Source organism: Topomyia yanbarensis, chromosome 3 (assembly GCF_030247195.1).
Source record: "Topomyia yanbarensis strain Yona2022 chromosome 3, ASM3024719v1, whole genome shotgun sequence".
Taxonomy (NCBI): domain Eukaryota; kingdom Metazoa; phylum Arthropoda; class Insecta; order Diptera; family Culicidae; genus Topomyia; species Topomyia yanbarensis.
This window is the reverse complement of record NC_080672.1, coordinates 244,778,676-244,794,055: the sequence shown is the minus strand read 5'-3', so window position 1 is coordinate 244,794,055 and position 15,380 is coordinate 244,778,676. Positions and strand designations below refer to the sequence as shown.

The 15,380-nt window shown below is 35.3% G+C and overlaps 1 protein-coding gene across 6 annotated transcripts in view; it reads right to left on the bottom strand.

Annotated features, from left to right (window-relative positions):
• The window catches only part of LOC131692853 (apolipoprotein D-like), a 291,898-nt gene that overhangs the window by 38,683 nt on the left and 237,835 nt on the right, over positions 1-15,380 (bottom strand). The window contains exon 11 of one of the 6 annotated variants that reach the window (XR_009306085.1): positions 1,050-1,228. The exons of the other annotated variants lie outside the window; for them this stretch is intronic. The gene's annotated coding sequence lies outside the window, so the exon portion shown is untranslated. The remainder of the gene's footprint in view (positions 1-1,049; positions 1,229-15,380) is intronic. 6 annotated transcript variants of the gene reach the window in all.

The window sequence follows — 15,380 nt, the reverse complement described above, 5'->3', positions numbered from 1 at the left end:
GTATATGAAACACAAAAACAATGTTCGCAAGATTTAGACTACTTCTTGTGTGATCCTGATCTGTTGAAAATAACAAGTCAATGTGTCAATAATTTGATACAACTACAGCATGCTAATTGTACTTACGAAAAGGTTTATGCAAACGAAATGGTGAAAAGAATCAATGATGCAACAATTCTTCTGAATGATATAATACAACATTACAATCAAATTATAGCAATCATACCCAAGTTTTGGAAAGATCGTATCTAATACAATTTGATGAATGCGTTCTACATTTGGAAGACAATTATTACTCAAATGCTATTATTGAGATAGCACAAAAAGAATTCAGACTAACAACACGATTAATAGTAAACTAGAATGATATTGTCGATGTTCCATCTCCTGAGTATTTGGGAAAACTTACTTTAAAGCAAAGATCTATGTTACAACACGTTTATCTTCAAAATAAGTCACTTCAATGGAGATTCAATCTCTTCAGCACGATAAGTGTTTCTTTCTATTACACTAATGATAATAGCAATTGGAATATATATGATAATTCGATTGAAAACTGGAAGAACAGATATTAAGATTAATGTACAAAAAGAAAGAAATATCTCCTATAGCACCTCTTGAGCTCATTGTACACTCAATTCCTGAAAAGAATTCGTATCCAGATATATCAACTGAGAGATTCATTGAAATATAACAATATTTGAATATGTCCACACAAGAACGTTCTTCGAGACTTTGAGGACAAAGTTTTTTGAAGAAGGGAGAAGTTAATGCACACCCTATTTCACCAGAATATTGGTCGCCGACACTGTACCTAGAAAATTGTCTACGCGCCATATGCTGTTCGTGATAATCGTACCAACCAACAGATGTTTTCCTGAGAAGCCGGTCGACGCAAATCTAAACAATAGCTACTGAAGCCACTGCAGAGGAACACCTCAATCAGTTGGAGTAGGAACGTTAAGATTATAAGACGTAGTGTAGTACAGTATAAGTGTAGCATAAGATTTTTTTTAAATTTAAATAAATTAATAAATTTGTTAACTTACTACTTGTTGCTTTGACGCGTGGTCACGATGAAAGCTTGGACCTGACATGATTCACCATCAGTGATCTAGGCCAGCGAATCGAAGTAATTTGATGTTCATTTCAATACATTTTTAGCTTATGACGTATTTCAATTGTACCAGTTTACATGAAAAATTCCTATGTGACCGCAATAGCCATCCTGTAACAAAAATAGGAACTGAATGAAATTCAATGGAAGTCAAACTTTCATTTGAAATGAAGTTTGTAAAAATCGGTTAAGAGTTCGCTACGACATTAGCTTAGGAACTTGGTGAGTTCCTCGGGGGCATCAAAAACCGTCATATGTGGCCAAAGCTGTGATCAAAGCTAGTTTGATTGGTCATTAGTGATCTAAATCCGCAAGTCCAAGTAATGTTGAGCCTATTTGAATATGTATTACATTATTTTGACATCATGTTCATGGTATTAGCGCTTTATATGCATTGCGAGCCTCGGTTAAAAAGTCGAAATTCCGACCGATTGCATAACCTTTCTATATTAGAAAGTAGGGGTGGGCGAAACGCGATTCTGGTCTATGCGGTACGAAACGAAACGAATAACTCTTCCGTATTCTCTTAACGATACGAAACAAAACGAAATTGTAAAAGTAGATTTTGTTCGCAACACGAAATTGTATTTTGACGAAAATATTTGCGAACTTTCGCGAAATTTTTCAAAAATCTTTTGATACAGGTATACCTCGATTTAACATACTCACGATTTAACATACCCTCGATTTAACATATTTCGATTTAACGTAATTTTACCTCGATTTAACATAACGAAATGTTAAGAATCAATATCAATTTTATTCTATGACCCACTTCCAATGCTTAAAGAAACATAATTTATTTTCGTTTTTTCGCTAGATTATGTTTAAGATTCTGAGATACAAAAACATTCTTATTTTGATACCGCACAGCAAAATGAATACACGAATTTGTGGTTCAAGTTATTTCCTGATAATAGTTTTATGGGTTTTTATGTGTAAGCTAAAAATAGATAACTGGAAAGATATGGTTGATGGAAGGTATAGGGCGGTGACGAGATATTGGCGGACAGTAAGTCCCACTAATAGGCATTGGGGTTGTAGCAGTTATTACGAAACTGTTGGAAATTTGTAATGAAGTCATGACAGTTCCTCGATGTTAACGCACCCAACTAGAGCTTGAAAGAACGTAAGCTCGATTCCTGCTAAGATAATATCTTTTCTCAGGCTGTATTGAACAGGTGAATTTCTCAGTGCATGTGGACATTTTTCAAAAAAAAAACTTCTTTATGGATCGATTCCTCTTACAAAAAATGCAATAGACGATAATGATGGAAGATACAAGTCTTCCTTCAATGTACGATTCCTGGTAAGCTCACGGTGTTTATTTATCCCGGTGCCAGTCATTATTTAATATAAACAGAGGAAGCTCACAAAAGCAATGTTAGTCCGACATTGATTGTGATTATATTCTTCATATATTACTGCGTATTCTGTATATCTGTATATATTACTCTCAACAACTGCAACGGGTAGAGAATGGTCGTTAGTAGAGATTGGGATTCGAATAAACTGTACTGGCATTTGCGTACGATTTAAGATGATCGAAGACTCTGGATACTTGGCCCCCAGGAGTACCATAATAAATGTTCACGTTTAAATAGAAATCTAGGATAGATTCAATAAATAATAAGCTAATAAAATGTGTAAAAAAAGGAGATAGATCCAAAAAATGAAAACAAGATTCCCGTCTTTGTCGACTGCTACAACGTGGGAGCAGGAAACCAGTGGATCAATTCAATGCATAGCTTTAGACATCACATGCTACGCGGCTATTTTGGAGATCGATAATAGTGACATCAACATTCTAGTGAATTCCATCTCCTCGTCGTACATAAGGATTAAACATTTTTTTAAATATTTTTGTATTGTAATTAAAATGTCTTATTCATTCTGATGATTTCCACTTTTAAACTGAGGTATTGTATCTGTCGTGTACAAAATGATTTAATCCAACTTATGCCTTAAGGAGAACTATAGCGCTACAATGGTTCGAATTGGTTGTTTTTTTCTGCAAGTAGAACTCCTGTGCTTACAAAACTTCGTGACTAGTCGTTTGCTCGTGAACTCAAGTAGTGTTCTCTTTTTGAATTCTGCGATTATCTGACGGACAGGTTGGTCTACCAAGATAAAGATGAGACAAAATAGAAACACAATTTTGCTTACTTACTAAAATTAGGCATTGCCCTCTTCATGCACGCAATGGTTAATCCAACTTTGTTGACTATTCTTATAAGTTATCCTGAATTCTGAGATAATTTTGCGACGAACTTTATGAAATGAATATCTGTTAGAATTGCCGAATACTTGGCAAGGTTAAGATAAATATGTTGTTTATGGTCAGAAGAGCAATCTAATTGTTTAATTGTGGTTTCTATGCCACTGTTAGGTGGATACAATCAGTAATATCCTCGTAAATATTTCGTGTGATGAATAAAAAAATAATTCTATTCGAAAACAAATATTTCTTTTGTGTTTCGATTTTACATAAAATTTGACTTAACATACATGATTGAATCGGAAAATGTATGTTAAATCGAGGTATACCTGTAAAAGGAAAGTTAATTTTGAAGTAGAATACTTCTAACGTTTCAATATGGGGGCCCGTTTCAAAATATCGGTTGTGGCAGTCGCGTCAGATTTTGAACGTTAATAACTTCCATCATACTTAATAGAATGATTTGAGGTTTAAGGCAATTTTATCGAAAATATGTTCCGCAATGTAGTATTAAAATTTGGAGTATGTATAACATGTATTAATACCGAAAATACTGTGTTTTAAAAAATCTTTCAAAAACTGCCGAAAATGGTGAAAGTTTTCACCTCATCTCGGCCAGAGCCGTCAATATGGTGCACGAACCGAACACTTAAATGATGAAAAGTTTTAAATATAGGTCCGCTACAGATTTGTTTCTATCAACATTCGTATTTGGTTGCTTGGCGCGAACGGATGGCTGTACAATACCGAGAAATATTTGTGAGCTGTACATGACTGGTGGATGAATCAGTTTGTGTTGAAACGTGCTGCTAGCAGAAGCCATCATTTTCATTTCTGATGGATGTAAGATAGAATACACACACACGCACACATACACACACACACACACACACACTGGCGGCTCCTGGGAGGGGCACGCAGGGGCACTAGAAGCTGTTTTGGTAAAATAATATTTTCATTTAACTACTGCAATATGTCAATATTCTAGAGATGATCAACAAGGTGATCGGTTTATTGTTTTAAATACTTTATTTAACCAAATAAAAGCTGATTAATAAAATTTGGCAATAAAAGCAATTTCGAATTTGTTCAAGTAATACGCAAAGTATTGTTTGCGATCCACTTTTGGTACGGAAATATTGGTATGGAATAAAAATAAGTACGTACCGTTATATTCGGTACCAAGTAAAACTTTTGATAAAATAATTTCTATTTGATATATCTAGCTAAAACTTGAAGAGAATCAAAAAGCCATCACCTTCAGAAATCTATGCAGTAATAATGGGAGTCAAATGGCACACTCACCTTCTTTTAGTCACTGCCTCAGCTAACCGATTCTCCCTCTGTGCACCGATGCTGGTGATTGCTCCTTTCATCTACACTTCGAGTTTCATTATCGCCCAAAGATTTTTCTATTGGACGAAACTGGTAACAATTTTGTGGATTCAGCTTGTTTGAGATGAAATGACTCCGATGTTTTTGGACAATTGTAGCACGCAGCCCGTGTGCACGGGGAGGGTTTTGGGGGCTCAGACCCATCGCATGAGGATTTAGAATAATTACCTTTAAAAATGTCTTAACAGGAAACACTATTGCGAGCCGTTTGAAACATAAAATGACATTTGAGTTCAGACACTCTAGAAACAAGCCGTTGAAGATATCAAGGAAGAAATATTGCGAGGGTGGCTGGAAAGGGATGTGAGTCAAACTGGTCGGCATCTCCGGATCGGTACCTGTTTCGACAAGTTGCGATATTAGCAATATTTGTGAGTAGACACAGCAAATGTCGGTCATCAAACTAGTAACGGGATATTAAGGAAAGGAAAAACACGAACGAACCGCATGAAGTCGAAGAAAATCGGGATGTCGTTGTCAGGAAAAATTTCACTGCCGATGATATCTCCGTCGGAGTTATTGAGAGCTATATGGCTCACGAAAACGGGCATCGATATCGAGAGAAATATCGCCACCTAGGAATTCTCAGCACAAGCTAGCATATAAATAGGAACGAGCGGCACCAAGAAGGATTATAAAAAGTAGTAATGGAGAAAACATAAACGATTAACATAAAATAAAAAAGCAGGAGCGCAATCCACCCTGAAGTAATATTTAACGATGGAACCGGGGGATGAGAATTAGGGTAAACAAGAAGTTTAGGTTTAGTCGGTAGGCTTAACTACTACAAACCACTGCAGTAAGAATCCGATACTACCACGAATTAGCAGACAGCGATGTTTATTAAAGAATCCTCGATAACAGATATTGACTCAATTTGTTAAGCTTAATCATTTGGTACGTAAGACTCGAAGACTCGTAAGACTTTTGTAAGAAAAGGCTTGTCTTCCCTTGAGAATTTTCTGTGCCCGGACTTGCTGTTATGGCAGCTTACTAGATTTGACCAACACGTAACTAGATTACCATGAAAATTAATGAAGCGTAAAATTCGTTTATTGAAGCACTCCCTTTGAAATACTTCCACATTCATAGTAATAAGTCACAAAAAGCCGGTTTTCTTGCTGAAGGAACATAGCCCTCGCCAAATCAATTTTTCGTGAACTTACTCACGAAAACAAACTTGCTTCTTCTACGAACCTTTCCATGAGCAGAAGCCTTGTAGAGTTTGAACCCCGATTTGCTTGAAATTCCTACAGACTTCATCGTCGCTGAAGACACATCCATCGAGTCAGTACCTCGTTGTACAGGTTTTTTCGCCAACCATAATTCAACGTATTGAGATCAGGTTTCATTTTCCGAATGACCTTCAACCACAGTTGACGAGAATGGATGGCAGTAGTGAGAGTTTCCTTGAACTTTTTAATCACTCGAGCCACATTGCATTCAGAATAGTCTAACATTATTGCTAGTTCCCGAGTTGACTATGAAGATTTTTCGAGTAACTGTTCACAGTTATTTTTGTTTTCTCCTCCTACTGGAGGAATAACTCGGCACCATATCGGTATAAAACTGTGACATAAACAGACCGAGCAAAACAAACAATAAAATGCTTTAAAAGCTTGCAGAGATGAGCTCAAACTGTCTAATTTATCGCGCATTTGCATTCCGTTGAACGAGGAATCTGCCCAAAATCAATGGCTACTAATACTAGACCACTCAGGAATATTCGTTTTGCAGAACAACTTAAAATACGTGACTGAAAGTTACAGTATTGGCATTAAGATTCCCGTGTATATAGAAAATGACAGTATAGAGGTAAGGTTTATGAGCTATCAACTCCCGTAAGCCAAATGCAAAATACACGGAGATGGATGGATATTGGAGATGTAGAATCCGTTTCACCTGATACTTTTTACCGAATATGGCTAATGATTTTCTTGTGGTGAGAATGCGGGTCGAAAGATCTACTCCCTCTTGACTATACAATTGAAACACAACGGAACTACAATTGAACAAGCCACGCATCCATGATGGGCAGATTTCTATGTGCAAGTACTGTAATTATACGGGACATACCGGAAAACCTTGCGCGGAAGATGGATAGGAGAATACACCACAACCGATTGCCGCAAATCACACCAACTACCAACACCTGAACCACATAAGGTTGCCAAATTTGTGGCAACTATACAAGTGAAAACACAGTATCAAGCACCCCAACATCAACAGCCAGCACCTTCAGTGCGGGTTTAGTGACCTGTAAGTGCAAAGGGCAACGAAAAACGTCTGATCGTGAGCCCGAACATGGCATTACCGATTAGAGATAGGCAGACTAGTTCTGTAAAAAGGATTAGATCACATGAACCATTTTACCTTTCAGTTGAATTTTTCATTGTATATAGCGAATGATTGTCGAAACAGTCTGATCTGGAAGACGCATGCAGTATAATTTCGGAGCGAAAACTCTCGTTGAGCATTTGCCAGCTGAACTGTTACAAAGGTTCGTTGAAGGGGGCCAGTTGTTTATAATGAAATTACAGAAATAGAGAGTGAGAGGAATTTTTCTATTCTTCAAAAATGTAATTCTTCGTCAAAATTAAGAGAGCATCCACGACAGTTTGTTGGACGGTGGGTCAGTTCATTGGCATCCGTTCGCCTAACAATTGGTCCCATCTTTACGTGAATGTTAAGAGAAAAGTAAATGAACCTCAAGATGCAGCAGGCAACCAGACACGTTTTTCCCCGCCACGAAATAAGGTATAGAAAGTAGTAGGGGAAACCGAGGAGATTTGAAACAGAGGAGAGTAGAAACAGTGCCCATTACTAGCGAAATAGTGCCGTTAGGGATAAAACAATAATGCATTTGTTTTATTTATATTGTGCCCACAAATACTCCAAATTGAGTATTTACGGTAACCACACTACAAAAAATGAGCAAAAGTAAGTTTTCATAATTTTTTTGAAATTGGTGTAAATAGGATATTAAGTGATGTTCGATCATGAAAATATCACTATGATGTAGTCTAAGAGTTAACATTTATGAATTGTATACGTTTCTTTCCATCTTTGTGATGTATAAATTGTAAATTGTGGATCAATCCTTGCTTCTTGACCTAGGTGAGTTGAAACACCTTGTTTCAACTCTCCTCGATGATGAACTTCTAGTCTTATGTGTTATAATCACATTAACGTTCCTGAACAAATAATAATAATCAAGATTCTTCTTTGCTGAATTGACAACAGTGATCAACGTTGTCAATTTATTAGATCAAGGTCATTTATAACCACAGATTTTGCATTTGTTCTAATTGTTTACTCCTATCAGCTTCTGAAGCTTGGAGCGAAGTGACCATAATTCAAAATGAACCAAATACTACCGACATGGATACCAAATTAACTGTTTCCATAAACCCGTATCACTTGTAGTAATAAATTGTATCCCTGGTCATATCAACCATTTTAATGAATGCAGAATGTTCTAGACGAAGTGGTTGGAAAATAATACATAGTTAAATATATGAAAAATGGGTGTCAAATTTCTTGATTTAAATTAATTAATTAAATTAATTACTGGTTAGGTAAAGTATCTTACTGTTATTACTGTTAGGATAAGTGCAGAAATTCCTGGTTGTGTAGCCAAAATCTAACATTAATTTTCAAAACAAGTGTCAGTTTATACGTAGATATACACTGTGAAAAATAATGATGAGAATGCATGTCATTTTGAGGAATTATCTTAGTGTGAACAAATAAAAATGACACAATTGTAACATTTGATGCTTTGGAAAATATTTTGATAATATTTAAAATAATTGGTTACTTGTTTCAACTCACATTTATTGCTGTTTCAACTTACCTCGGTATGAGGAGAGTTGAACCAAAGAGAACACGGTTATAAAAATCAATATATTGATGCTTTGTTATTGATTTGTAACAGTTATTCTGATGTAATTTGATATAGCATAAACAGAAGTAAGAAATTTACAAATAAGCAATCATCGAATGACAGTTTTTGTCGATTTATCTAACAAAAACAAAAAATTGTTTCAACCCTCCTCGGTCCCCCCTACATACGAAATCCGACGAACACTCAATAACATTTGGTCTTGTTTTTAGTTATATTTTGTAAATATATAAAAGACCCTCGGCTCTGTTGAGACACCGCAATGAGCCGTATAGCGATTTCATTCATGGATGGTGTTTGATTCACCAGTAGCAAATCCCTAAATATTAATACTGTTAAGAAATAAGATATGAGTCTACGCTTCTAAATGTGTTTATTTTTTAAATCTCGTCTATAAGCAATATTTTGTCAGAAAGGCGCGCCCCTCCTTTGTCAGCCATCTGGAGCCGCCTATGCACACACACACAATAAAAAACCGATTTCAAATCACCTGACTGAAGCTCGTTCTTGATTGGTTCCCGCTAATTTCATGAACCAAGCCGCAAATCTGGTCAGAAAGAATTGTCATTTCAGTTGGTTACAGCAAGTCCGCTTGTCAGATGTCAATACCGGGAGAGGCGATTATTAGGATCCATCTCCGTGGATTCATTTGTGCAGCTCCGTGTTAGAAAGCAGGAACAATTTGAATAAAAATCCCCCACCCGGAGAATATTTTCTTCGGCAAACAAATTAGCCCTCTTTTCTTTCGCCAACTATTAATGTGGCTACGACTAACCCCGGATAGAATTTTACAATAGCATTTACCCTACAAACAATCATAAAACTATAAATATTATAGTTATTACTGTTTCAACATTGCTCGATGCCAAGTTCTCACAGTAGATTTACAATAAAATTTCATGTAACACTAAATTTCACTGTTCAGCAAAAAACTGATACAGTGCATTCACATTAAATTTTACTGAAAAAAATAAAAAAATGTATGAAGAAAAATTAATTTTTTTAATGTTAAAATACATAACTACCCCCCTTTTTCACTGTAAAAGTCTATTTTACATTGAAATTTACTGTAAAAACGTTAAAGTTTATTGTTTTTCTATTGTAGCATAACACTAAAACTTACTGTAAATTATTGTAAAATTACTGTACTGTCACAGTGAAAGTCATGGTTTTGTTACTGTATATTTCTATTCGGGACGTTTCAAATAGAAGCCTCATTTCAAAATTTCGAAAAAAACGAAGATCTCGTTTGTAAAGTTCGTAACTTTCATTGTACTTAACGAAAATACACAATGTTTAAACCAATCAGTCAGAAAAATAATCAGGAATCTTGTACAAGATTTGTACGTATGAAGAACTTGCATGAGTGAAGAAAAAATTGGTTGTGTACAAGACACTACCGCGATGACATTAAAATGCGACCATTTTTGTGAGCCAGCCATATTATTCGTGGATACATGCTGTAATGCCATCGACTTATTTAGGACTACACACAAAAGGTAACAAATCGTATCCTCTCCGGAATCTACTACACAATTGTTATGATTATTTTCCAACAAATCGTGCAAAAATCTGTGTGTTCCGTACACCACCGCGCAAATAATGTACGTTGGAAAACAAATCGGCAACTTCAGTTGCCAAACACTTAGAAACGATCGAAGCATTTTTTCGTCAATGTCACTTTTCTGATTCAAATTTTAGTAGGTATTTTCTTGCTTCCGTCCAATTGGTCAGTTTATTTGTTTTATCGCACATTTTTCGGATATTATTATAGAAAATAACTAACTCGATAAGAGGGAAGTTATTTTCCAAAGCACGAAATGGAAATTTCATTTGTATTTCTTCTGAGAACGATTTTGTGGTCCTAATAAGGACCGTTTGTTGTGATTATATCGCCGATTCCTTGCAAAAACAATGCGACTTCTGTACACGTCTAGTGATGGAGGCAATTTTGAGAGCGCCTTTGTTTGCTGCTGCTAACGGGGAGTAGGGTAACCAACCTAATTTGGACCCCTACATATTTTGGACCCTGTTAATGTATTTGCCTCTACACTGCCAAGTTTCTCTGCATTTGTTTGGTTTGATGCAGCAATTACATTCCTTGGGTTGTCTATTAAGTTTCAATATCATTAGTTCATCTCTAATTGTTTAAAATTAAACAGAATCCACAGTTTTCAAAAATATCACCGAAAACGTTTCATGTTTCAACGATAGCCAAGAGGAACCGGTGGAAATGATACATTTTCAAATTCGATTTAAATGTGCAATTATAATATTTTTTATCGATTTAATTAGTTTGTCTGATTTGGTATTATGCATTTTACGTGTTTGAAAAGGTTTCTTCGTAATGTTTTATTTAAAAAATCTTAAATAAATGGTATCCACAATATGTCTAAAAAAATTGATATCAACTTATTTTGAACACCCTTGATTTTCTTTCTTGACAGCTATTTGTTTATCTAGTTAGAATAATCAAAAAGTGAAAAATTCGTAACGGTAGGTCGTCTGCTCTTTTTGGCCTAATTATTTAAAAATATTCAAACCAATGGATGTCGAAAATCAAACGATTGAGGAACATTTCATTGAAGACCATAATATGACCAAAGAGGAGACTTCTGACATCCATGTTGAAGAACATTTGTAGTTCGAATTTGTTGAATTCGACTAGCTATATGTTGACAAATCCAAGAGGCATATCACAGCTAAATAATGATAATAAGAGTGTGCTTGCTGAATTCCTAGAATCGCCTGAAACACTGACACGAACAGGAACATCACGTAATCCTGCTGATTTAACATTGCGTCGAACACTTGAATACCACAAGGCGAAAACTGAAGAAAAAAGGAAAGTAAAGGAAGCTAAACAAAGAAAAACTGAGCTTAGAAAGAATAACAAGAAACCACCTCGTAAACAAAAGAATTAAAAATTTATATTTAGTACAAGAATATTCCTGACGAACTTTGAACTTTTATCATCCACTTGAGGATGTTACTGCATGATACTGTTCCACGAAATATATTATTGGTAACTCTATTGCATAACATTTAATGCTGGTTTGTTAAGTCTGCAGTCTGCACCGAAAGTTTTTCTATTTCTCAAAATGATAGAACTAAAAAATACTTCATGTAGTCAGCCTTCCATATAAAGATTAATGTACCATTTTTGATTGGCAGTCACTGATTTGCTTATGTTCTTCTTTCATGCATTAAATATACTGCAAAGAGAACGAGTCAGTAGGCCAGTTTAGTAGAAAAAAAGATGGGTGGGTAATGTCAGAGACATAACCGGAGTGAAGTAGAATACACTTTAGTTTGTTAATACGAATGCTACAATTTTGACTATCTTCTGATAGGTTGTATTAAAACCAGCTATTTCGTTATTTCTAATGGAAATACCGAAATATCGGTACACGTACATCGAAACCTAAAATATTCGAACATATTTATCTTCATATGGTAACCCTGAAAAGAGCATCCAATGAGAGTGAAACAATTCATTTGGCAACAGCTTAGAATCGGATATACTTGTACCGTTATTTCACTATTTCCATTAGAAACACCGAAATAACTTATTTAAATAAAGCTTTTCTGAAATTAGTAAAAATTGCAGCATTCGTATTAATAGCATAAAATGTATACTACTTTATTTCGGTAACGTCGTTTATATTATCTACCCATCTTTTTCTCTATTTGCAAAACAAAAACCGATATTAAATCGATCACAAATTTCCAAAAAATTCTCATTTCTAGATTTAAAAAAATATGGGTGGGTAATGTCAGAGTTTTTAATGGTAGAGTTGCGCAAAGAGGATTGGCAACATTGGATCAATCATTGGATTTTTTAAATTTTTGCAACCTTTTATTTGTAATTAAATTTCGAATGACTTCACCCGAACGCTTCAGTTAGAAGTTAATTTGGCGCGTTTAAAAGTTTAAAATGAAGAGTATATTTTTATTTTGTTAAAATCAGTTTGATAAATAATATCGTATAAAGAATATAAGCTTTTTCCGGTTCTCAACTGATCCGCAACTAAGAACGAAATGGATTGATTTTTGCCGCTTGCCTTCTGATTGGGAAGTGACAGAAAACAGTCGAATTTGCAGCGTAAGATAAATTTAAATAAGTATATATATATATATATATATATATATATATATATATATATATATATATATATATATATATATATATATATATATATATATATATATATATATATATATATATATATATATATATATATATATATATATATATATATATATATATATATATATATATATATATATATATATATATATATATATATATATATATATATATATATATATATATATATATATATATATATGAAGCTCGTTCCTGATTGGTTCCCGCTAATTTCATGAACCAAGCCGCAAATCTGGTCAGAAAGAATTGTCATTTCAGTCAAAGAATTGTCATTTCAGTCGGTTTCAACAAGTCCACTTTTCAGATGTCAACACCGGGAGAGAAGGTGATTATTAGGATTCATCTCCGTAGATTAATTTGTGCAGCTCCGTGTTAGAAAGCATGAGCAATTGGAACAAAAATCTCCCACTCGGAGAATATTTTCTTCGGCAAACAAATTAGCCCTTATCAGCGCTATCATTCCGCTCGAAAGAATTAAATTTGAACATGTTTTCTTTCGCCAACTATTAACTACGACTAACGTTTCAAAATAAAAGCCCCATTTCAAAATTTTGGGAAAACCGAAGATCGCGTTTTGAAAATTTGTAGCTTTCATTGTACTTACCCAAAATACACAATGTTTTAACCAATCAGTAAGAAAAATAATTAGGAATCTTGTATAAGATTTGTACGTATGTATAACTTGCATGAATAAAGAAAAATTGATTTTCTGACATCAATTATTATCTGTCCCACTATTGGCCAGTACTATTCGACTCGCGTATGGTAGAATTTCATTTCATAGTTAGCCACGCCTTTTTTGCGACGTTAAACCATGCAACTTCTATAAGATATAAGGCTTGCTTGAATTTTTCGTCATTCGTTTACATGTTCCTGATTCCGGCGGCAGCAGCAGAAGCGGTAAAACAGCAGCAGCATCACCAGGCCAACTACATGTGTGTGGCATCGTTAGACCGGCAGGTAGGATTTTAATACGGTTGCCGGAAAGGAAAAACACTACGAGTCAGTGTTACGAAATTTCAAAATCAGTTACCTATTTCTGCTTGCGTTTACCGAAACCGCCATTCAGATTCAACGCCTCCCTCATTCATTCACTTTCCAGCTGACTGAAATTTCATGCAGAATCGAATGCTTGAGTGCAGAGGAAATATAACCAACCAAAGCATTCATTTGTTATAATGTGGACAGTTTCAAGGAAGAAGTTAGCATCTTCTACATTTTCGAGCATAAGGGAACTGCGTAATCTATATTTGGTGCACTTTTGATCAATAATCCCTCTCAGAGCTAGAATAGAAATAAAATTCACTTTGCTTCTGAAACCGAACATGTCCGTACCTGAAAGCGCTGCGTCGGCCGAACGAATGACGATTGAAACGAACCAAAAATTTCATTCATCGCTGCGGGCGTGAATTGAATTTTGTTTTCTTTCAAGTTCAGGCAACGATGTTAATTTTTTTAAGCTCTGCCACGAGTACTGGCGCTTCCGGATCGTTTAAGATGACGGTCGAGGATAAGAAACCAGCTGGTGATAAGAAGGCTGCAGCGAAAAAACCCCGAAGAAATCGACTACCACAGGAGAGAAGATAAACCGCTGGTTGTGGAGGCAATGAGATGACCAAAAAAACCGCTAAAAAACAGGCTGCGAAAGAAGGCCAACGCTGTCGCTGCAAAGACGGTAGCAGCTGGCAACAAACAGAAGGCCAAACCAAGGAAGACTGCAGAGAACAAGCCAAAGAAGGCTGCCGCACCTGCCAAGAAAGCTGCTCCGAAGATCACCACCAGCAAGAAGTAAACTCGCGCGTCCGCAATGTTGCCAAAACAGTCCTTTTCAGGACTAACAAAATCTACTTGTGAAGAATTATTAGTGTAAATTTTCCGTTAATGCTATTTCTCATGTTTCTAGCCTGAGCAGCGCTCACTTATTCAAACTGTGATAATAATTCTGTACTTTTTAGTTCCGATAAAAAAGACGAGCATGTAATATCCGACAACCGAAATGTTATGAAGTTTCAATTAAAAATGCTTGCATTATACTTAATTTGGTCCTGAAAAGGACCATTAGTTTGTTTAATCGTGGGAGGAAAATTCCGTTCACTTCCGATAGCGGTCTATTTGGTACGGGCTATGACGCGAAAATTTTTGCTATTCTGGTGTACAACGAATGATGAGAAAACCGACCGACCAATATTTAGTATAGTAGCGCGAATACGCACTACTATCACTCTCTTGCTCGCTCGTTTTCGTGCCATGCACTTTTTTATTCCTTTCTGCTACTAATACTAGCATAACCTAAACGAATACGCGTCTTTCCCCTACCATCCATTTAGTGGGCAGTGTTGCCAAACGCATTTTCAGCTTTTCATCAATAAAATTTCAAAAATATTTTCAAAGAATTTCAGAATTGAAAAGAAGAAAAATGATGGAAAAGAATTCCCAATTTTAATTTTTAATTTCTTAACCATAATTATCATAACGAATCATTTGAAAATTTTCCATTCAAACGTGATTACGTTCAATAGTATCAGATTTGAATTAAGGCCCAGCAGCTAGGTGCAGATCACTCTAGAAATGCATA